The following is a 25,129-nucleotide window of genomic DNA, read 5'->3' as shown; positions in this document are numbered from 1 at the left end:
GCCTTATAGGTCATCTACAATCCTCCAGTCACATGTCTTATCAGCAGCTGTGTACCTGGTAACTAACTGGGTTAAAGTTTAGTGGCCTGTAAAATAGGGCCCAAGGATCTGCTAACTTTTATAGCCAAAGTAACCTTTTATAACCTTTTGTGTGATATTAAAATATTACAGGTGTCATCGACCTGGGTCTGAGCGACCCAGGGTCCACGAGCAGTTGGGGTCTCATTTTATATATTTTTCTGCACTGTGCTGCCTTTCCCAAGCATGTTCATGCTTGTGTGTGTATAGGGAGGTGTGTCTGTGTGTGCGTGTGCAGTTGTGACAGGCACCTTCAGGCTTGGTGGGTGTGGCCCTGCCAGGTTGCTGGCCACACCTGAAGATCATCACACACCTGGAGCTGATCAAGCCTCGTTGGGCAGCTACTTAACAGTGTGGCTGAGCGCTCCTTGACGTGGGATCGTTGTGTGAGACTCCATGTCAGTTTCCTAGAGTTACAAGTTCAGTGTGTATATGCCCGCCGATAAAGTGTCCTGACGGCTGCCGCTATTATTTCCCCCCCCCCAGGAGGAGCGTGGAATGGTAGAGAGCAGCAAGCACGGAGACTGCAGAGACACGGGAGCGGAGAGCGCGAACACGGACATTTTGGGAGAAGACACTGCACGGGAGTCGACGGAACGCACTGGAATGTATTGTTATGTAACATCTCTTCACTGTAAATAAACGCACTGCTTTCATCGCATCTTACCAAGTGTGGTAAGAGGAAGAAGGGGGGAAGATGGGCATCCCATCCTGTTGTTTCTCTCGCATGTGAATATACTTTCCTTCATACACTTCATGTATAATCACATATATTCTATTAATTACACATGAATCTTCTGCATTTACTAATCACAACACACTTAATATAACTTCTTTCTTAATCATACATGGGAAACTCAGAGATTCTCACATCTCTCAGACTTCCACAATCTCACGCAGAAACACAAGGATGAGCAGCGTAGTCAAAAACACTCGTGGAATCTGGGTGAAAAAGTCAGGTATGAAAATAATTTCATTATCCAAACTACACTTTCTATTTCATCATGTTGATTAAATTTAAACACAATTAACCGTTAGCAAAATAACATCTAAGTAAACTCAGTTTTATCACTCTGCATCACGATTCCCATAAAAAGGCTGGATGCTAAGTCCTTTTACTCCACTTTTAGAGATGAACCGAGGGATCTCATTCTCTTTGGCACTTTGAATATGGAAGGAAAATCATTTGTTTTAGTTCTATAATCACATCACAAACTGCAGATATTTTTATGTGGCCCCACAAATGTATGTTTTCATATGCTGTCCCTTTTTGTGTTTTACAATCTAAAACCACTAACAGTAAAATGAATAGCACAGGGAGGAAAAGAAGGCATGTTTGTGTGAACCACAATTATTTTATGTAGCGATACAACATTTGAGCATGTTAAATACGCCATTCTAAAAACACAAACACTGATTAAGCAACAATTTTCAGCCAAGATTTATAAATTCTTTTTCCTTCTAACTGTCAGTGAATCTACTACCTATACACCATAATTCAGCAAGTCAAACATAACAGTTGCATTTATCTATTGTGGGATGGTTGTGGCTGGGCTGATGACTGTGACAGAACAGAGTGGCAATTTCTATTTTTATTAATACTTTTGAGGATTAAAGATGGTATTAATAATTATTTTTTTTAAAAGTGTTCATCACCCAACATCGTTTCACTCCTCTGTTAAAAAGTAAAGCAAAAAAAGTAAAAGAAAACACAAAAAGCAAAAAGGAAGAACCTGGATATAAGAAAGTATTTTTCAAAGAAACCTGTAAGTCACTTAAAGTCAAGTTTACTCATAAAATGTGTGCGTCATAATAACGTTACAGGCTATGCTAGGCTTTGGCCCACATCAGTCTAAAATTGTATGTAACTATGAATAACGTGTTTTGGAAACTAACTGCACAACAGGCAGCACTATTAGTTATCTCAGTCTCCAAGAATAACATATCTAATTTTGATTGAAACTGTCAGAGAAAACGGCAGCCTCGAGCAAACCAGGATATTAGTTTACAGAGGCTGTTAAAGTTATGTCTAACGTTAAAATATTGGTGACACAATAATTTCATCCTAATGGTACTGACATATTCATAGGGTTCATTTTTGAGACAAAATGTCATGAGGTAGTCATGATTTTGCAAATATTCCACCTTGTAGTGCAGTTTGCACAAATTGTTTTAAAAATGCACTCACCCTACAAACATTACTGATGAGTCAAGATCTGCACAAATTGACAGAAACACTGAAGCTACACATTTTATTATTATTGTGATGTATGTCCTATTTGTCAGGTGACAGAAGAACCAACACAAAGCTCAGAGAGTAATGTTGATACAAGATCACAGGTGAAGTTGGATGATGACTTGTTGGTTCATTACTGTATTTGAAGCACATGTGTGACTGCATGTATTTGGAATGTCTCACTGTTATTCATCAGGTGACAGAGGCAGTTCTGCCATGTTGTAGCTCGGACAGAGGTGAAGAGGCGAGGTCACAGGTGACTGGCTGATGGTTTGGTGCTATAGATTAACTAGTATTTATTATCATGACAATTGTTAGGCTGCTGATGTAAATTGATTCATTAGTGTATATTTGACAAAGAATCTGAATTGACATGTCTCACTTTTTATATGGCACGAATCAATGTGTTATTTTATCAGGTGGCAATTTGTCCTAGTGCAGTCAGAGGGGAGGAGCCAGGGCCAAAGGTGAGGCACATCAAGCACATAATAATAATTTTGTGGTAATCTTAGATGAGTAGTCTTATGGACAAAAACCACCAGGTCATTCAGTGTTTCCTTAGTGCTAATGTATAAGACATGTTGGTGTACTATAACTGAAGTAATGTTTTTAAGTCCTTTTATAACACAACCATTTCCTGAAGTCATTTTCTCATGCTCTCTTCATGCTCTTTACATTAATTCTTTCACATTAATGTGCTTCACACGACCACAGATGCACAGGCATTCAGTATGGACTTTGTTTCAGAAATGACTCAAAAAATAAATTAATAAGACCAAGAAATAAAATAGAATGAAAAATAATATAAGACATTTTATAGATACAGATACAGAGAGAGAGAGACAAAAGCAAAAACAATATTTGGCCTGAAACTAGGTCAACCAAAGAGACACAGAGACTGACATGATTAAAATTTTATGGAATTTAATTCATGATACTGTTAAACTAAGTCAACTTAAGCCATAAGTCTATATATGAGCGTCTTTTCTGTTGTTTGCTTTACCGATGTTTCATGAACCAGTAAACAAGTTCAACATGGTTTCAAACAAGGATCCTACTTAGATATTTAATTCTGGCGTTTGGTAAGGTAATAAAGCCACATATTAACAGTGGTGTTTATTTTTCAAAAATAGATAAAAATCATTTACTGTATTTACACATCTTTTTTTGGAAATTATTTGAATTTACTCTGAATACCACCACAAATCCAGAGTGAATAAGCATGCCAACCAATTTTTTTCAGTCATATTTAAAGTAATAAGAATTTAATTTTAATCATTTTTTACTTGGCAGGATACAAACATTCTTGAGCAAACCAATCTGTATTATATTCAACGGGCTTGTCAAATTCCAACATTAAGTAGAATAAGTCTCATTTATTAGTCTCATCAGCCATTAGACAATATTATAGAATAGAATAGAATTCAATAGAATTCAACTTTATTGTCATTGCACATGTCACAGGTACAGGGCAACGAAATGCAGTTTGCATCCATCCAGAAGTGCTTTAGCCATGATATAGATATATTACAATATATATTAGCAATAATATAGATATGTAAGTATATTACAGAAATGGGTCTATTATGTTATAATGTACACGGTATGAAGTATGTTGTGATTCATAACTTATGAATATTCTATAACTATAAGTATGCACAGGCTATGAACAGGATATAAATATGAAAAAAACTATACAGAATATGAAATAAAAAAACTATACAAGAATCTGAGATATACAGTTATACAGAAATGTGAACTATGCAGGTTATAAACAGTTGTAGGATTAAAAATTATCGTATGTACAGAATGATTATTTACACAGAGCTATACAGTAGTGCAGTTAAGATAAGTGACATATGTGGATAATTTCTACAGAGACTATATAAAGTGCTAGTGGTTGTGAGTGGTGGTTCAGTCCATGTTATTATTGTGTGTTTGAGGGTACAGTTGTCCATTGTGTGTGTAGGTGGTTGTGGGTGTGTGTATGTTCAGTCCATGAGTTTAACGTGGGTCAGATGTCAGGAGGCAGAGTTCAGGAGTCTGATAGCTGTGGGGAAGAAGCTGTTCTGGTACATGGTGGTCTTAGTCCGGAGGCTCCTGTAGCGCCTCCCAGAGGGCAGGAGGGTGAAGAGTCCATGTGATGGGTGACTGGGGTCTTTGATGATTTCCCCAGCCCTTTTCAGACACCGCTTCCTGTAGATGTCTTTTATGGCAGGAAGTGGTGCTCTGGCGATGCGCTGGACAGTTTTCACGACCCTCTGCAACGCCTTCCGGTCCGAGGCAGAGCAGTTCCCGTACCAGACTGTTATACAGTTGGTCAGGATGCTCTCGATGGTGCAGCGATAGAAGTTCACCAGGATGTCTGAGGACAGGTGGTTCTTCCTCAGAGTCCTCAAGAAGAAGAGGCGCTGGTGAGCCTTCTTGACCAGCTTGGAGCAGTTGGTCGTCCAGATGAGATCCTTGGAGATGTGGACTCCCAGGAACTTGAAGCTGCTCACACGCTCCACAGCCGTCCCCTTAATGTGGATGGGTGGATGTGGGTCAGCATTCCCCCTGTAGTCCACGATGAGCTCCTTAGTCTTCTTGGTGTTAAGCAGCAGGTTGTTTGTGTCGCACCACTCAGCCAGATGATCCACCTCCTCCCTGTAGTTGGCCTCATCGTTGTCACTGATGAGGCCAATCACCATGGTGTCATCTGCAAACTTAATGATGGTGTTAGAACCATCAGCAGGTCTAACACTAATTATGAGGTGATATGAAGTTTTTATCTCAGTAATAGTAATCTGTATCAGGATACAATAAACCACATTTATCCACTCGCCCTGGATTTTTAGCATGAATGCACAAAATGTTTATATGTCACAATAATTTGCATTTCATTTTGAATAGAGGTAAACTGACATGTATGAAAATTACTTAGTGAATGCAAAGTTGGGAAAGGCAAGCTTGTGCCTGTTTACTAATAATCTAGGTCTGTTTCCTACAGGCACATATGGTAATTAGTGATATAATCCTACATTGCACTGATTACATTATGTCCACACTGTCACACCAAAATGGTAAATGGTAAATGACCTGTATTTGTATAGCGCTTTTACTAGTCCCTAAGGACCCCAAAGCGCTTTACACATCCAGTCATCCACCCATTCACACACACATTCACACACTGAATAAAATGACTCCAAACTGTTTAAAAAGCCAACCATTCACATCCATGCATTTACACCTAACATCCCTCAAGAAGAAGGCTTTGAGCTGAGTTGTCCTTTCCACTTCCACAAAGATATTCCTTGATGCACTGTCAGGAATCATCCTGCTGTCCTCTGCATCACGTTTGATATAAAACAGCTGGACCACAATGACTGAAATAGCCGAGCACACACAGTTGGATGTGCAAACACAGTTCTCTTTAAACCTGACGATGAACTGTATTTCTCCATAGCAGCCATTCTTGAGTTTTATGACACAGTCTGTTCTGTCTGCCTCTTCATGGTTTACAGAGAAAACAGTATTTCTGTTGATGAAGCTGTCAAAGGCTTCCACTGATCTGAATGAAACCAATCGATTTAAAAGCTTTTCTATTGCTAGTTTTATGGATCCTGTGATATGCAGATGGAGTGAATTTCCAAGCAGATTGTAACAATCAGTGGTTTCATTTACTGGTGAAATTCCCCAACCCAAAACCTGGATTGGGGTCATAAACAAAGCAACGAAGGTGGCTTGGCAGGCACTGCCAACTGAGAAACTTGTCTTAAATTTTTTTAAGGTTGTAGTTTATGTTGCTAAGTAGGGCCCTTAAATTTGCGCTGTTCCTCTGATGGAGGCTTTAACATTCGGAGATAAGAGTCCATTTGTGAAATCTGTTGACCTACATACCAGTCTTTCTTGGAGTTCTCTGAGTTCAGCCACAATCCAATAAGTTGCTTAGTCACACCAACTAAAACTGAGTGCATATATTCTGGTACAAATCCAAACACAATGTCAAACAAAGGAAGTCTGGAAAGTAAGGACATTCCTTTTACTCCATACTCTGAGGTGTTTTCATGGGAGCTTTCAGCCTCTCTTGCATTTTCAACAAACATAATTTTTGATCTTGATTCTTGTTTAGTTTCATCATATCGATATGACCTCACAGATCCAGAGCCTTTTGTTACCACTGTGCCAGGGTGTAAACACCAGTCACAACCATATTCTCCATTGAATTGTTTGCAATTCCGGAGAAGTGGCCTCGCCACAGCGTCAGAGGAGCAAACCAAGCAGAAGACTTTTGATGAATGAAGAGTGCCTCTGCTGTCTCTCCACTGAAATTGATTATCTGGGATTAATTTTCTAAGGAGATTCTGGTACATCATCCCATCCATCACATCTTTAATGTTATCATGCTCATCTTTAACTGTTTTAGGTAACAACTCAGTGCTGTGGTTCTCAAGGATACCTTTCAGGAGATCTTTCAGGGATGAGTACAGAAAGAAGTTTCCATTTTGAATGCTGCTTGCTTTGCTGAACACTGAGGCACAGTGAGAACAACAAGAATCAGGATTGTTTCCCATGAAGATTTTACACACCTGACAGTAAATGTGGTTGGACTTTGTCCTCGAGCTACTGTTGCCCTGGAGCAAATTGGCTCATTACTCTGAAAAGATAAACAGACATGTTTTCTATACACAAATAATATTAGCATAACAAAACAATTTGAGAAGAAACATCAATATTCCTTCATCTTGTGTTGTCAATTGTTGAAACAAACTCCAAATAAAATGGAAAAATGTTGTGGTCCTGCATGTAAAACAAGGCCAAAACATCAGCCAGGCCTACCTATACTCTTAATATTTCATATTCAATTGATGAAGGTGCATTTCAGATATGCATATTCAAACAAATTTGAAGCTGTTTGCATTTTTTAGCTTCATTATTTATTGCTCCTCTTAATGCAGCTTTATGAAGACAAAATGTTTGTTTGCAGATAAAATCATTGTAAATCACTGAATTTTCAACCAGTTTAAAGGTATCTTTTCTGACTTCATTTCTTACCGTGTCTTTGCCATCTGTTTTGTCAGACGCTGAAGCAGATTCCAAATGTTGAGGAAAAATGTTTGGCTCCTGCGTGAAAACAAATACCAAATAATCATTCAGACAAGGCACAGGCCTTCATGATGTTTACTCACAGTTTGTGAAATACTGATAGTTTCCATACAAATATTGTGCCACAGTTTCAAAATGCTTTATTTAAATAAAAATTATTTATGATATCTTGTTTAATCTCTCCACTTACCTTTACTGTCATCAACATGTTGACAAAAGCATAACTTTTTTCATTGGCACTAAAACTATAGAGACTAAAGATCTTATGCTTCCCCATCTGCATACTTTATTCTTCATACGAAGAAACAAAAACAACTGAACTTCTCTAACCTCCATTTGATCACAGACATCCCTAGTTTCTCAAGCACGCCCTACCATCCCAACACATCCTGTTTCCCCTAGGATACCTTCATCTACCTGCTACATTACATAATTTACAGAATCAACTGACCAATCAATCCATCATTACAAAATTGTATTTATATCATTCACACAAAACTTCGATACAATCAGCACATGAAAATTGAGACTATATGTGTTGTCTCCTATTTCACCACTAGATGTCACTGAAACAAAGCTTTGAATGAATGAACCAATTTTCAACAGGACTGATGAAGTGGTTCAGTAGAGGGTTCATTGTTTCATTTGCACATCACTAGGCAGGAGTTGGACCCAAATGCAGTGTTCGGAAGTCGGAGAGGTAAACTAAAAAGTGACCTTATTAACTTCAACTAAGTGCAAAATAATTCAGTTAAAAACAAAAACAAAAGTCTTTTAGTCTTCCTCACAGGTACTCTAAAACGGCGGCCGGAAGGCAACAACTCAAACTCACTGTGAAGTGGATGGTTCAAACAATTAATAATAGAATGAGCCTTCATCGTCAGGTTACCAAACCAGGCAGCAATACAAAAATACATCACAGATTCAATAAAACTTCTATAAAACAAAGACAACATTTCAAATGAGACATTAAAAGATCTAATTTTCCTTAAAAAGAACAGTCTTTGTTGAACTTTTTTAGTAGTGGCATCAGCATGAGATTCAAAACACAGTTTATGGTCAAGTACCACACCTAGATATTTATAACTCTCAACTATCCCAATATCGGCAGTTTTAATGACAGTAGGTGATGAGCTATAAGAGGACTTCCTAAAATCAATAATCATGTCTTTAGTTTTTGACACATTAAGTGAAAGGAAGTACTCATCACACCAAATCATAAAATCATCTACAACCTGTCCATGGCCTGACTCGTCCCCCACTAGAAGACTGACGATCACTGTGTCGTCAGCAAACTTCAGGATATGTCTGTTCGAGAAATTGCTGCGACACTCATTTGTGTACAGAATGAACAGAAGGGGAGAGAGGCAGCAACCCTGGGGTGATCCAGTAGAGGAGGAGAGCACATCAGAAAATACATGATTCACCCTCACGCATTGTGACCTATTAGTCAGAAAGTCTGTCACCCAGCGGACCAGACTAGTGTCAAGCTTGAAATGATTGTAAAGCTTGTCAGCAAGTAAGAAGGGTTGAATTGTATTGAATGTCGATGAAAAGTCAGCAAATAATAATTTTGCATGGGTGTGGGGGGCCTCAAGATGCTTATACAAGAGATGCAGGAGTGTGACAACAGCATCCTCCACACCTCTCCCTGCTCTATAGGCGAACTAGAAGGGGTCAAGATGGTGTTCAACATGCATTAAGATCTCCTTAATTATCTTCTCAAATGACTTCATCACTAAAGAAGTCAGAGCCACAGGCCTAAAATCATTCAGTACCTTAGGAGAACTGCCCTTAGCAACAGGAACAATGATAGTATGTTTCCAAATCTTAGATACTGTCTGTAGCTCTAAAGAAAGTGAGAAGATATGGTGAAAAATCCCACTCAGCTGATCAGCACAAGTTCTCAGTAATTGTCCACAGATGTTGTCAGGTCCAGGACTCTTGCTTTTAGTGTGTCTAAAAAGATTAGCTACCCCCCTCTCATCAATACAAAATGATGGGGGAGTGATAGTCTTTTCCCTCAGTGTGCTGGTCTGCCTAGAACAGTCAAAGTTCTCAAAAGGAAGGTAAAAACTGTTAAGACTGTCTGCCAGATTTTTGTCAGAGGTAAACCCCTCTAAGGTAATATTACTTTTACCTTTCGTCTGTAGCCCTGCCATTGTTTTCATACAAAGCCAAGCTCTTTTGAGGTTGTTACTGCTGAGTTCTGCCTCAATCTTATTTCTATACCTCATTCTGGCAATCTTTATTGCAGCCCTCACCTCCTTCCTCAATATTCTCACAGTGGGAATGTCTCCCTTGTTAAAAGCAATTTTCCATTTTAAGAATCAGATCCTTAATATCTTTAGGGAGCCACGGTTTGTTATTAGGGAAAGTCTTAAATTCTCTGACTGGAATCACAGAGTCTTTGCAAAAAGAGATGTAGCTACACACCACATCACTGAGTTCATCCAAATCAGAAGTGCTCTCTTAAAACAAGGACCAGTCAGTGCAATTAAAACACCCCTAAAGGGCAACACAACTGTCTTTTGTCCAGATATTAGTCCGCTTCACACAGGCCTTCTCCCTCCTAATCACAGATCTGTAAGCAGGGAGGAGATGAATAACATTGTGATCCAAAGAACCTAGCGCAGGTCCGGCCACAGACTTATATGCCCCCTTAATTGGTCCATAACACAAATCCAGCCTTATAGGACAAGTGACATATTGAAAGAAATTGTTCAGTGATTTCTTAAGATTACAATTGTTAAAATCACCAAGAATAAAATTAGGAGCATCCAGAGAGCGAGTCTGCAGATTGTGTACCACTTTAAAAATGGCAATGAATGTAAACAACAGTGACAAAAATTTGAGGGAACTCCCTCGGTAAGTAAAAAGGCCTGACAGATACTGAAAGGAGCTTGATGTCAGGAAGGCACAACCGCTCCCGCACAGTAAAGTTATTACACCAGCCCTGGTTGATATACAAACATACCCCTCCTCCGTGAGATTTGCGTGTTACTCCACAGTTCCGATCCAATCTGACAGGGGTCCCAAAGCCGCTGATTTGCAGTGAAGTGTCAGCCACGTCTCGGTAAGCGCCATCAGACAAGCCTCCCTGTTTTGTTCCTAAGAGATTGGACATTGGCCAGAATCATAGAAGACAGAGGAACATTATTCTTCCTCCGAAGTTTTCTTACACGCTGACGCACGCTGCCTTTCTTTCCGCGTTTTCTCAAGTGGTGGGGCTTTCCAAATTAGTCTTTGACCGGGCAAATAAATCCTCACCAAGAATCACATCTGTCCGAGCATTAGAAGAGTCCTACATAGAATAAACAGGACCACCGTAATCCAAGTAGTTCCTCACGTGTATAAGTGATTGTCAGTGAGAGTGAATGACTCCAGGTGAATATCGCCAACAACAATTGTTTGACATGTTTTCATGTGAAGCACTTTGTAACAGCGTTTTTGTCTTAAAAAGTGCTATATAAATAAATTTTACTTACTTTACTTACTAATAAAACTAAGGTGTAGAAGATCTCCATCTCGGCAAAAAACCTCATAAAAAGTTAAAACCACGGTTAAAAACAGAGTTAAAACAAAGTTAAAAAGAAAAAGAGAAAGAAAAAGAAAAAGAGAAAGAAACCGCCAGTAAACACCTGCTGCAGGTCGCCACAAGAGCAGCGCCCAGCCAAATTCAAGAATGTGTCACGATCCTGGGTCTTGTAGGAGTGTTTAGCTTATTTTGGAGTTTAGAAACGTGTTATCATAGAATGTAGAACTATTGTAGAGACATTGATACTGCCCTTAAAGTAATAAAGGCCTCACTGTGTCGTGAACTTAGGAGTAGATTGTAGGAGGCCTCTCCCCCACTGAGTGGAAATTCCCCAGAGGATGTTTTAGGGTGGGGGTCTCAACATTTGTAACTGGATAACTGTGGTTTGGAAGGGAGATGGGTTTTATGACCTCCAGGGAGTTACCTACACCCACAGTGTTTTAATTGTCACGCACACACATCCACACGCACACTCACTCATGTGCACTCACACATACACACAGGTATGCATACACAGTCACACACGAGCACTCACATAGACACGTGGGAACGTGTACATGTAGGCATTCATGTGCTCGTGCACATAGACACAGACACAGAGTTTGCAGCACACCGTGGGGGGGGTTTATGATGGGGTCGCTTCTATAAAGCTGGCTGTAACTAACAAAGGGGTGAAGATTTGGAGAGGGACACCGGCCTCGTCTTCCCTTCTAGAAGTGCATGCTTTTTTTTTTTTTTTTTTCGATGTAGATGGCACTTTTTTGGTTTTCTTTCTTTTGCTTTATATCACCCACACCAAAAAGTACCAGTAGTCAGTACTTCGTTTTCACATATGCCAGAACCAAAACAAGATGCTGCCTAGAAAGGTAACTACACATTGCTGTCAACGCAGCCCATACAGTTGTAAGCGCTGGCCACAATGTTGATCACTACCTTAGACTACCTTATATTGTAGTACAAGCGTAAACCAGGTTGGTTATGTAGGTCAAAGTACAACCGCAGCAGGTTTATTGGTACCCTAGCACAGTGTATTTGTGGTAGTAAACTGCTACCAAACATACGCCGCAACTGTAACTATAACAACTATAACCCTGCTTGATAACCAAGCTATAGTCTCTATTGTAAAGGCATACATAAAACAAATTTAAACTACTGGATTTTTGAAACAGATTTGTGTCTTTATTATTATTACAATTACCTATCCTGAAGCAGAAGTTATTTGGGGAGGAGAGGGACTGCCGTTGGTTGAAAAGAGAGGTAAAAAAAAACAAAACTTCAGTGGTGTGGAAACATTATGGGTTCTACTTGACGTGGATCAAGTAGACATAGTGTGTACACTTTGCTACAGTGTCGTAACTGAACCACAGAGCAACACTGCAAAGTTCACTAAACATAGATGTTTACATTTTTCATTTATTTTTTATATTGCAAACATTTGCACTGTTATCAGTATTTGCACACTATTTTATATTATTTTTTAAAGTCATTATTCAATACATTGTTATTGTTAACCCTTTAAATCCCTGTAGAACCTGAACCGTGTAAGCTAGCGCAATAATTTGTTTTGCATATCAAACCAGAGGAGTTGTACTTACATCTTCTTTTTTTTTTTTTTTTTTTTTTTTTTTTTTTTTGCCTGTCCCGTTTGGCTCTTTTGCCATCAGAATTATTGTCTAAAGGCAAAGAAAGATGCCCAACGGATTTACTTTACCAAATTGACCATCCCAGCCTTGCCATAATGGTCCATTTGATTCACCTTTTATTGTTTATTTTATTTTCACTTGCTGTATACGGGACAGACTTGACTGGAAAAAGAAGGAGAGAAAGAAAGAGGGAAAGAGAAACAGCTGAGAAGAGGGACGGGGGAGAAGGGCAAAAAACAAAAACCAACAGAATGGGCAGGAAAAAAGAAAAAATGCATATATCGATCACTTGGATCACCTGTTGAGAAAGAAAAAAGAAAACAAGCCGAAGCGAACAAGAGTAATAGAATAAACAACATCACAATGATATATGGGAATATGACAGTAAATACTAAATATTAAACATTATTGTGCAACACATAAGATCAACAGCACACAGTGTGCTTTGAGGTAGGAGCCAAAAGGGTGTAGTTTGTGGGTGTGATCACCCGTGTGTACACCTGTGAGCATGGACGCGCTTGTTTTTTTAAAAGGTTCCTTCATGTAATGATCTGCTAGAGGGTGTGGGGGGGGCCACAGCCCCGTCCTCCAGGGCATGAAGCAGGTATGGAGGAGATCAAAACTCCAGACATCCAGAGGCCCCCAGAACACAAGAGACCAAGGAAGACTAACAGAGGGGCAGCCGCGCCACTGTCCCAGAAAGAGCTGAGGAGAGTCCCAGATGAGGGTTCACCCAGCAGCCGCGGAGCAGAAGCCAGGGGGAGTTGCAGTGACGCGCCCGTGTGCTCCGCCGGCAGCCAGCTGTGCCTGAGTGACCGAGCCCCAGGCCGAGAGGCCGGGGGCACCCCACCTCCGAAGTGGCCCGAGCGAGCCCCAGGCTCCAGGCCCCGATAAGCGGCCGCCAAGGAGTGAGCCGGCGTGTACCTGGACGCCCATCCCCAGACACAAAGAACCACCAACGCACCGATGTCTGAGGGAGTCCGCCACTGGCAGGGGAAGTGGTGGTGGGGGGAGATAGGCCTCCAAACCTTGGAGGGCCTGAGATGTCCCCAGAGAGGTGGCGTCTGATACCCAACCTGACATATAGACACAGACATACAGGCACACACAAATACAAACATCCATTCCCACCCTCATGCTCTCATATGCACTTACTCCACACTCAACCAACGTGGAGACAGACATAAAGAGACGCTGTACACACGATCACACTCCCCAAGCGTACTCTACGAACCGGGTCTAGGTACCCTTGCCCCTGGAGGGGGGAACTGCACCCAGACCCAGGTGGTGTTACCCTTTTCCCTGCGGTGGGGAGATGCAGACCGCCCCGACTCCGCAGCAGCAGGGAGGCCCCACACTGTGGTGCATGCTTAAATGAAGAAGAGTAAAGATAAATGAAGATGAGTAAAGATGAATAAAGTTTTGTGAAATGACTACTGAGTCCGGTGCCATCTCTGGATGCTCGAGGAATAAAAAGAACCGGGGTAAAACTGATTTCTCAACAGTCTTATGACCCAGTGTTTTGAGTTTTAGTTCATTTTGATGTTTATAGTATGTTTAAGCCCATTAGGTCTCCTATGTTCATTTGCTTATTAGTTCCTCCTTGTGTTTCCAACCCATGTTAAGTCTCCCCTGCTCTTCATGTGTTTCATGTCTGTGTCTTACGTTGTCAAGTTCTGGTTGTCATGTCTGCATCTCATTATGTTTCCTATTTTATTTTGAAGAGATCTTGTGTTTTTATATTATGGGTTATGTTTTGAGTCCTTTGTTGTACTGTTTCTTGTTTCCTTTGGTCTCAGTTATGGTTATCATAGGTTTAGTTCTTTGGCTTTGTAATATGGCTTCCCTGTGTTCCATGTTGTGTCTACTGTGACGTTTTTGTACCATGTTTCAGGTTCCTATGTTCCGTCTCCCCAGTTGCTGTTAAGTTTACATGTCTAGAGTTCAGTCAGTATGTTTCCTGTTTTATTTTGAAGAGGTCTGGTGTTCCTGTGTTCATCGTGTATAGTTTACTCTTCCACTGTGACATCGTTATGTTCATGTGTCAGCTGTTTCCCCATGTGTTCCCACTTCCCTCATTATCCTCCTGTGTGTATTTAGTCCGTGTGCTTTCAGTCATTCTTTGTCAGGTCGTCTGCGCATCCATGTCACAACTTCAGGTATCTATGTCAGTTCACCATGTTTAAGGTTTTTTCGTGTTTAGTTTTAGTTCACCCAGTTTAGGTTATTGTTTAGTTTCACCAATGCCCATTTGTTTGTACCCTCTTTGCTAGCCTCAATAAACGGCTTGTTTTTTGTTAAATCCACGCCACGTTCAGTTTTTGGTCTGCGTTTGAGTCCTCTTTTGCAAACACATACAGTCTGCCCCGGCCAGACTGTGACAGAATGTGTAAGAATAGTCCCCTCCCAGCACTGATACAGGTGACATTAGTGTTATTAAATAGTATAATATTTAAAGTTTGAACTCAACAATCAAACCAATTAAACTCAACAAAACTGCAGATCATTTCTTAAACATTGTGTCATTACTCAGATAATTCTGTTAACATGTTGATTCGAAGAAATAAAAATGTTTTCAGCAACTTGAGTTTAGATGTGTGGAGTTAGATATGTTACAGAAGGTGTTGAAAGTAATAGAGATACCAGACAGTGAAGCCAAGTGGCACACCCTGAGAAGGTTTTTTTTTTTTTATAAACAGGTTTCTCATTTGCATAGGCAAAAAGCTGCTGTTGATATCCAGGAGTAGGTACAAGTGATTTGCATGCTAGTTTGACTACCCACACCCAATTTTCCTCGAAACCAATGACCTCTTGCACAACCATCACCACCACCATTTATTATGCATGCAAACCATTTGTTATGTGTGCAAATGATTTGTACTTGTCCTATTCTGGGATATCAACAGCTGCTTTTTGTTCATGCTAATAAGAAACTTGTTTATCCAGAAATACTAATACTTTCTTTCACTTTGGTGGTATGTGCATTTCTTTTAACAACAGGGTAAAACAACCAACATTGCAAAAAAATGTTTTATACCTAAAATAAATACACATACTTTTATTTAAGGTTTCAAGGTTCTCATGGGCCATGTGAAAGTCATTTTAGAAGAGTTATTCTTTTTGCAGAATGTGAATGCTACCTGACAAAAAAAAACAAAACAAAAAAATGTTGGAGAAGTGGAGGCTAAAGGACGGCAGAATACTAAATGCATAAAACTAAAGGAAAACTCGCTGCTCAAAAGTTTCACAACACCCCAGTGATCGTGGAAATCACCAGCTCATTTCTGATGGAGGCTTTAACATGTGAAGACGGGAGCCTATTTGTAAAATCTGTTCATCTACATATCAGTCTTTCATGAAGTTTTACATTCACCCAAAGACACATACACTAACTAAAACTGAGTGTAAACATCTGGGTACAAATCCACACAATGCAACACAATGTCAAACAAGGAAAGTCTAGAAAGGCACAACACGCCTTTTATTCCATACTTTGATTTTTTTTTTTTTTTTAACTTTTCAGCCTCTCTTACATTTTCAACAAACATATTTTCACAGAGCCTTTTGTTGTCACAGTTCCAGGGTGTAAAAACCAGTCACAACCATATTCCAGAGAAGTGGACAGCATCAGAGAAGCAAAACAAGCAGACTTTTAAAGAAGTGATGAGCGCCTCTGTTGTCTCTCCACTGAAATGGTTTTTGAGCTAAATCACAACATTCATCTCTTCAGAAATGTGTTTATATGAGGCAAACTTTAATGGCTTTATGTTCCAGGATTTGACCATTTTCTGTAAAATTTAATAAAATATTACGTTACTCTTGGTCCCCTTTTTTTAGGGATCAAAGCACTGATTCTGTCTGAATCCTCAAGACTTAGGAGAGCTTTTTGTCAATGCTCTCCTCTGCAATGGAATTAAGTTACAAAATCACATAAAAAAAAGTGTCACTGTGGCATTTGTTGTGGAGTAGTATTTTGTTTTTACCAAAACCAAAACTGTAATGAAATACTTTAACTTCAAATCTGTGAATCAGCTCACTGAAATGCCATTCAGTCAATTTATCCTGGACAAAATTACATGTTTTCATCCACAGTTCAGTGGAAACAAACATAGCATATCCCACATTAATGAAACAAACTTGTTTCTACAAAAAAACAACAACAACAAACAAACAAACTAAAAAACAACAACAAACAAAAAAACAACAACACTGGCTTCATTATCTATAAATATTCTTCTAGTCTCTTTTACTACTCTTTTGGTAATCAGTATGAATCTCCAAGATTTAGAAAAGCCTCCCTGTTAATGCCTTCATCTGAAGTAATTCCAAAAACATGAGATGCAGCTAACATTTTCAGACGTTTATATTCATCAGCTTTGGATATGGAAGTTTTTTGTTTCCTGTTAAAATGGTAAATGGCCTGCATTTGTATAGCGCTTTACTAGTCCCTAAGGACCCCAAAAGCGCTTTACACTACATTCAGTCATTCACCCATTCACAAACACATTCACACACTGGCAATGGCAAGCTACATTGTAGCCACAGCTGCCCTGGGGCGCACTGACAGAGGCGAGGCTGCCGGACACTGGCGCCACCGGACCCTCTGACTACCACTAGTAGGCAGACATGGGGTTAGTATCTTGCCCAAGGATATTTGGCATGCAGCCAGGAGGCAGCCTGGGATCGAACCACCGATCTTCTGATTAGTGGCTGACCTGCTCTGCCACCTGAGCTACAGCCACCCCACCCCAGACTTCATTATAGTCATACATTATATGGAGATTTTTTATTAACATTACAGGGAGTGCAGAATTATTAGGCAAGTTGTATTTTTGAGGAATAATTTTATTATTGAACAACAACCATGTTCTCAATGAACCCAAAAAACTCATTAATATCAAAGCTGAATGTTTGTGGGAGTAGTTTTTAGTTTGTTTTTAGTTTTAGCTAACAAGCTGATCTACAATACGGCAGCAGTGATCAGTGAGATGCTTGGCTACAAGTTGAACAGCCACAAGGAGCAGTACCCTCCATGGAGAAGGAGGCTAGAGGGCAAGATCAAAGTAGCATGGAGGGAGGTTAGCCAACTAACAGAGTTGCAGAAAGGTGCGACAAAGAAAGTGCATAAGAAATACAGCAAGCTGTCCATACCTGAGGCCTTGGAAACTGCCAAGCAAAGACTCACAGCCTTGGCCAGTCGCTTGAGGAGGTACACCAGAGAGATAGAAGGCAGGAGAATAAACCAGCTGTTCTCCACAGAACCAGCAAAGGTGTACTCTCAGTGGCAAGGGAACAATAATAAGAGAACAGCACAACCAAGGCTGGAGATGGAGCAATACTGGAAGAGCATATGGGAGAAGGACGCAACCCATAACGGCAATGCTCAGTGGCTAGTGGATCTGAGGGCAGACCATAGCGACCTCCCTGAACAGGGTCCAGTAACCATCACAGTGGCAGATATCCAAGAAAGGGTCTCCAGTATGAAGAGTTGGACAGCACCAGGGCCCGACATGGTTCACGCCTACTGGCTAAAGAAGCTGACTGCACTCCACGAGCGTCTGGCAGCACAAATGAACCAGCTGCTAGTTAACGAGGGACACCCGGAATGGCTAACCGAAGGTCGGACGGTCCTGATCCCCAAGGACCCCAAGAAGGGACCGGTCCCCTCCAACTACCGACCAATAACCTGCCTCAGTACTACATGGAAGCTCCTGTCAGGCATCATATCGGCTAAGATGAACAGGCACATGGTACACAGAAAGGAATTGGCAAGAATACCAGAGGCGCAAAACACCAGCTACTGGTAGACAGAACAGTCAGCCAAGACTGCCAAGGCTTTTGACCCATAGCAATAAATTTTCCCATATCACTCCTATACTAAAATCCCTGCATTGGCTTCCGGTTGAGTATAGATATAAGTTCAAAATCCTCACCTTTACGTTTATGTCTCTACAAGGTGGGGCCCCCATCTATATCTCGGAGCTTCTCCAGCCCTATTCTCCAAAGCGAACTCTTAGATCCACTGATAGCGGTCGTCTATCTATCCCACGGACTCGTCTGAAAACAAAGGGGGATCACGCATTTCAAACCCTGGCTCCTATACTGTGGAATGGTTTACCCCCCCCACTACGCACCATCGACACGATGGCTTCTTTCAAAAAACAGCTTAAAACTCATCTGTTTAGACAGGCATTTGGGAAATGTTAATGCGTAACATGTTGTTTTATTTTATATTTATATTGTACTATTGCTTTTTTGATATGCTTTTATACTTTCTTTATGTTGCTATATTGTTTGTTTGACATGTTTTCTTGTGAAGCACTTTGTAACAGCGTTTTGTCTTAAAAAAGTGCTATATAAATAAATTTTACTTACTTACTTACTAAGACTGCAAGACCAGACTGACCAACCTGTGCACTGCCTGGATTGATTACAAGAAGGCCTATGACTCAATGCCCCACAGCTGGATACTGGAATGCCTAGAATTGTACAAGATCAATGGGACCCTAAGAGCCTTCATCAGGAACTCAATGGGGATGTGGCGTACAACACTAGAGGCCAACTCCAAGCCCATAGCACAAGTCACCATCAAGTGCGGGATCTACCAAGGAGATGCTCTGTCCCCACTGCTGTTCTGCATAGGCCTGAACCCCCTCAGTGAGATCATTAACAAGACTGGCTACGGATACCGACTACGGAACGGAGCAGTTGTCAGCCACCTCCTGTACATGGATGACATCAAGCTGTATGCCAAGAGTGAACGAGACATCGATTCACTGATCCACACTACCAGGCTATACAGCAATGACATTGGAATGTCGTTCGGACTGGAGAAGTGTAGGGAGAGGGAAGGTAGTCAGAACTGAGGGGATTGAACTACCAGAAGGCAACATTGCAGACATAGAGGACAGTTACAAGTACCTGGGGATCCCGCAGGCGAATGGGAACCATGAAGAGGCCGCTAGAAAAGCTGCAACCACCAAGTACCTGCAGAGGGTCAGGCAAGTCCTGAGGAGTCAGCTGAATGGTAAGAACAAGATCCGGGCCATCAACACGTACATGATCAGGTACGTGTTGGTACCTACTACAAACTGGGGTAATAGGCTGGCCAAAGGAGGAGATAGAAGCCACTGACATCAAGACAAGAAAGCTCCTTACCATGCATGGAGGGTTTCACCCCAAGTCCAGCACCCTGAGGCTGTACGCTAAGCGGAAGGAAGGGGGCCGGGGACTGGTGACTGGTGAGTGTCAGCACCACAGTCCAGGATGAGACAACAAACATCCAAGAATACATCACGAAGATGGCCCCAACTGACCAAGTGCTCAGTGAATACCTCAGGCAGCAGAAACCCAAGAAAGAGGAGGGAGACAAGGAACCATCATGGAAGGACAGGCCCCTGCACGGTATGTACCACCGGCAGATAGAGGAGGTGGCTGATATCCAGAAATCCTACCAGTGGCTGGACAAAGCTGGACTGAAAGACAGCACAGAGGCACTAATCATGGCAGCACAAGAACAAGCTCTGAGTACAAGATCCATAGAGGCTGGGGTCTATCACACCAGGCAAGACCCCAGGAGCAGGCTGTGTAAAGATGCCCCAGAGACAATCCAGCACATAACAGCAGGGTGCAAGATGCTAGCAGGCAAGGCATACATGGAACGCCATAACCAAGTGGCCGGCATAGTGTACAGGAACATCTGTGCCGAGTATAACCTGGAAGTCCCGAGGTCAAAATGGGAGATTCCCCCAAGGGTGGTGGAGAATGACCGAGCTAAGATCCTGTGGGACTTCCAGATACAGACGGACAAAATGGTGGTGGCTAACCAACCGGACATAGTGGTGGTAGACAAACAGAAGAAGACGGCCGTAGTGATCGATGTAGCGGTTCCGAATGACAGCAATATCAGGAAGAAGGAACATGAGAAGCTGGAGAAATACCAAGGGCTCAGAGAAGAGCTCGAGAGGATGTGGAGGGTGAAGGTAACGGTGGTCCCCGTGGTAATCGGAGCACTAGGTGCGGTGACTCCCAAGCTAGGCGAGTGGCTCCAGCAGATCCCGGGAACAACATCGGAGATCTCTGTCCAGAAGAGCGCAGTCCTGGGAACAGCTAAGATACTGCGCAGGACCCTCAAGCTCCCAGGCCTCTGGTAGAGGACCCGAGCTTGAAGGATAAACCGCCTGCAGGGGCGTGCTGGGTGTGTATGTATGTGTGTGTGTATGTATATATACTCCCCCCCCCCAACATTTACTTCAAATTGTTTACAATTTGGGATCTCAGTGTTCAATATATCTCAAGTATGTCAAAAAACAAAAGGGAATTGTTCTAAAAAATAACCATAACCTGAAAGATGTTTTTCATACAGGCCAGTAGCCCGAGGGAGGGTCTAAGCTTGCACAGTCCTTGTGTAATTTACTAGGGGATGGAACATAAACCATGGGCCTTTTTCATTGTTTTGTTCATTTCTTTTTTAAATAATCTAACTTTTTGTGTTTGCTCTCCTGGTTTGCCATTTATCCTTCAAGTATGAAAGGCTTTGAGCTAAAAGGGAAAAGCCTCTTTTCTTTTTAGTGCTTGTTTATTTCGAGTTATTGTCATGTTTGTGAAAATAAATTTTTCATTTGGAAAAATGTCAACATGTGGTCATTTTTCATATATGTATTATAAAACACACAACTACATATTAGTTTGTTTGATTTTTTTAAACTTAGACCAGTGAAATACAATAACATTCATATTTAATTTTAAGTACATTTTTGATGAAGTTCAGTTTACAAAATTAAGTAGTTTGAACAAAATTTTGGATTAAATGACCATCTATATTTCAGTTACATTGACCAAGCAAGTCAATGTTATTTTTTTTGTGTGGTTTTCACTTAACCTTACATTTGTTTTGTTTTTTGTGATTAATATTTTATTGTACTTTTAGAACACTACAGTCCACCGCAGAGACAGATTACATCACATAAAAAAAAACATCAGCACAGCAGCAGAACAGTAGAGAATACCAAACCAAAATGGGGGGGGGGGGGGGCAAACAAAGCAAGAGATAAACAAAAACATGAAAAAAAACAACAACAAAAAACAAACAAACAAAAAAGAAACAAAAACAGCCAGCCTTTGACTATGTGGGTCTTGCTGCATGCCAAACTCTGACATCCCTGAAAGTGCTTTGTCAGAATTCCAATGTCTATCCCACTCTAAGTTCTAGTCTGTTCGTTTTATTCTGGACAGATATGGATCCCACTTCAGATGGAAACTCTCCACTTTATTCAGGAGCCTGTATAAGAGTTGTTCTAGTGCAGTGAGTCTCCCTAATTGAATATGCCATACAGAGACAGGTGGGGTGGAAGGGGCCTTCCACTGAGAGATAATGAGTTTACGCCCCAGCATCAATGCAGTCTGTACCCACTCAGCAGCCTTAGGCGGAGCATATTTAAGGAGTGATGGGTCCCCCAAAACAAATAGTCTTGGTGAAAAAGGAATATCCCATCGTATGGTTGATTTGATAAAGTCATGTATCTCAGTCCAAAAGATTTGGGTTTTAGGACAGCTCCAAATCACATGGGTCAATGTGCCTACCCCAGTCTGACATCTCCAGCATTCAGGGGACTGTATGAGGTTCGCCCTATACAGTCTGTGTGGCGACCAGTAAATTCGGTGTAGTAATTTGAATTGGATTAGTCTCGTTCTAAGTTCCCTGGACACCTTTTAACTATTCTGCAAAATTGTAGTCCATTCCTGATCTGTAAAAGCCACACCAAGGTCAGATTCCCAAGCTAACCGGAGAGCGGGTAGCCCTTTACTCGTGCCCTTAACAAGCATTGAGTAATATTTAGAGATTTCACGACCCCCCCCCCAAAAGATTTTTTTGATGTAGCTGAGATATTCAATAGTTGGAGGTGGTGTGGAGGAGGAACCAAAGGTTTTGAGCAATAAGTGCCGGAGCTGCAAGTACCTCCAAAACTGACTTTGTGGCAACTGAAACTGTGCTTTAAGGTCGTTGAAGGACTTGAGAATTCTCCCCTGATACAGGTCTCCGAGAACAAGTAACCCTCTCTGGACCCACAGTCTCCAGAAAAACGGCGACTTATTAATGCAGAGTTTGGGATTGAGCCATATGGAGGCCTCAGTATGAAGGTGGGAGTTAAAATTTAGTAGCAAGGCCACCTTCTTCCAGACCGTCTGGAGAAAAGAAAGAATGGGGTGGGTTTGTATATCTGGTGGGAGCTTGGTGGTTAAAATGTGCATCAGAGGGAGTGGTGAGCACAAAGTACTCTCCAGACTAAGCCATGGGGGGGCTCGTTCTGGAGGGAGAGCCCAGTGAACCATGTGTCTCAGACTGAAAGCATAATGGTAAAATAGTAGATTTGGGACCCCCAGGCCACCCGACTCCACTGGTTGCTGTAGCTTTTTAAGCTTTATTCTAGGGCGTCTGTTATTCCATATGAATTGGTTGCATAATCTGTCAAATTGATGAAAATATTTTGATGGGATTTCTAGCGGGAGTGTTTGTAGTAGGTAATTAAATTTTGGAGCACAATTCATTTTGATGATGTTAACTTTACCCCAAAGGGTGAGAAACAAAGGGGACCATCTAATTATGTCGGTTCTGAACTTGTCCAATAGGGGTTCAAAATTAGCCTGAACTATGTTGTATAACAAACGGGGGAATGTAATGCCCAAGTATTTAATACCAGTCTGAGGCCAGCTGAAATCCCCTGGCTGGAACAGGGTTTTGGGGCAGAAGCCTGTCAGAGGGAGCGCTTCAAACTTTGACCAATTTACCCTATATCCTGATATATTAGAGAACCGGTTAATAATTCTTAAGAGAGCAGGTAGAGAGCGTTCTGGCTGCAATATTAGGACCAGGGCGTCATCAGCATAGAGCATCAATTTGTGATTATTATTGTGGACCTGGATACCTGGAAAATCAGGTTCTCTACGTATTGTCGCTGCCAGAGGCTCTAAAGCTAAAGCAAAAAGCAGAGGACTCAGTGGACAGCCCTGTCTTGTACCTCTGTGGAGGTCGAAGGACTGTGATATAATACGGTTTATTAGTATTGATGTTGTAGAGAAGTTTGACCCACCTTAACCTTACATTTGTTTTTAACTCATGAGTTCTGTTATATTTGCTCAATTTTTTCGTGTTTGTGTAACTACTACAATTATTCATTTCAACTTAATTTCTTTAAGCTTTAGTTATTCAATTGATCAAGTATATTGAACAGTTTTGACTGGTTTCCAATCTACTCAATATTTTTAAGTGTAAAAGTGTTGCATCAAAAATGTTAAGTAAATGTGAGTTTTAGTTTTTAGAGTGCATCACCTCTTTTCCAAGTGTCCTATTCCACCCACTGCACACACCCAAAGCAAACAACCTCATGCAAATAGAATACACCATATTTACTCAAAAGCAAAATGAAGCTTGAACCACTTGCTGAACACAGGGTATCTGATGGCCTGATATCATACCAATGTTCTCTAGTGTTCTCTGTCATTCAATATTCTCACTGCGATCCTCCTTTTCTTTAATTTTTTGCTCCTTGTTATAATTTCTGTTGGGAATTCGAGTGATATTGTGTGATGGAATTGTGCAAAACATATCTTAGATATTGTCATGGTCCCCGTGCCTGCTCGGCTGCACCTGTGTGGCTACATGTTATGTTTTGTCTTTTCTCTCTCTCCTCTCTCTCTGCTCGCTGCCTGGGCGGAGCTCATTGTGAGCTCCCGGCCTCCACCACCTGTAGGCAATCACCTGTGGCTCCTCACCTTGTTTGCTCCCGCTACTTAAGGCAGTGACTGAGAGCACCTCGCCGCTGGACTATTGAATAACGCTCGTCAGTGCTACTTTAGCCTCAGCCAGTTTTGCGCTCTGTCCGTGAAAGTTCCGTGCTAACCCTTGTTCTCTGTATGCAGATTTCTCGTGTTTGGTTTGGAGACTCTGGACGCTTTTCCCGACCCCGCTCTGCACCCCTGGGAACCCTGGCCCCCTTCTCCTTCACCTGTATATAGTGCACCTGGAGTGTGTAAATAAACCTGTTTTTCTGAGATTTCAGTCTGCGCCGAGTCCTCCCTGCTCCTCCGTGACAGATATCATAGTTTTTAAAGAAAGATTTAAAAATCATTTGATCTCAAAATCATCTAAATTGCCTATAGGTGTGAATGGTTGTTTGTCTCTGTGTGTTAGCCCTGCGACAGACTGGTGACCTGTCCAGGGGATGGACATAGTTATGATTAAGTGATAATGCCTGTGGTAATGACTGCTTCCCTGCTAGACAACAGAAGTAATGTTTTTAATAATTGTTAAACTTGTGATGTAGTGAAAACCCTACTTACTCTAAAGTGAGGCCAGTCATCTCTGAAAGGTTTACAAGATAAATCTTAAAGGTCAAAAGGGGATCAGTTTTTCTTAACTGGCTTGGCGCATTTCTCCAAATATTAATCGCTCCCGCAACAGTAACACATCATGTTTGACCACAAAAAAACTCCAACCCAATTTTCCAACTCAAATATGCAAAGTTTTCATGTCAAAGAATAAGAAATTGT

General features: G+C 41.3%; 2 protein-coding genes across 4 annotated transcripts in view; both read left to right on the top strand.

Moving 5' to 3' along the window:
• LOC106675070 (nuclear GTPase SLIP-GC) overlaps positions 1-25,129 on the top strand; it is a 141,663-nt gene that overhangs the window by 14,313 nt on the left and 102,221 nt on the right. The gene's annotated exons all lie outside the window — the stretch shown is intronic.
• Positions 386-25,129, top strand: part of LOC101474776 (nuclear GTPase SLIP-GC) — a 162,196-nt gene continuing 137,452 nt past the window's right edge. The window contains exons 1-3 of the mRNA XM_076883178.1: positions 386-476; positions 565-807; positions 940-1,037. The gene's annotated coding sequence lies outside the window, so the exon portion shown is untranslated. The remainder of the gene's footprint in view (positions 477-564; positions 808-939; positions 1,038-25,129) is intronic.

The sequence above is a fragment of the Maylandia zebra genome, linkage group LG4 (genome assembly GCF_041146795.1).
Source record: "Maylandia zebra isolate NMK-2024a linkage group LG4, Mzebra_GT3a, whole genome shotgun sequence".
NCBI classification, from domain to species: domain Eukaryota; kingdom Metazoa; phylum Chordata; class Actinopteri; order Cichliformes; family Cichlidae; genus Maylandia; species Maylandia zebra.
This window is presented reverse-complemented; position numbering and strand designations above follow the sequence as displayed.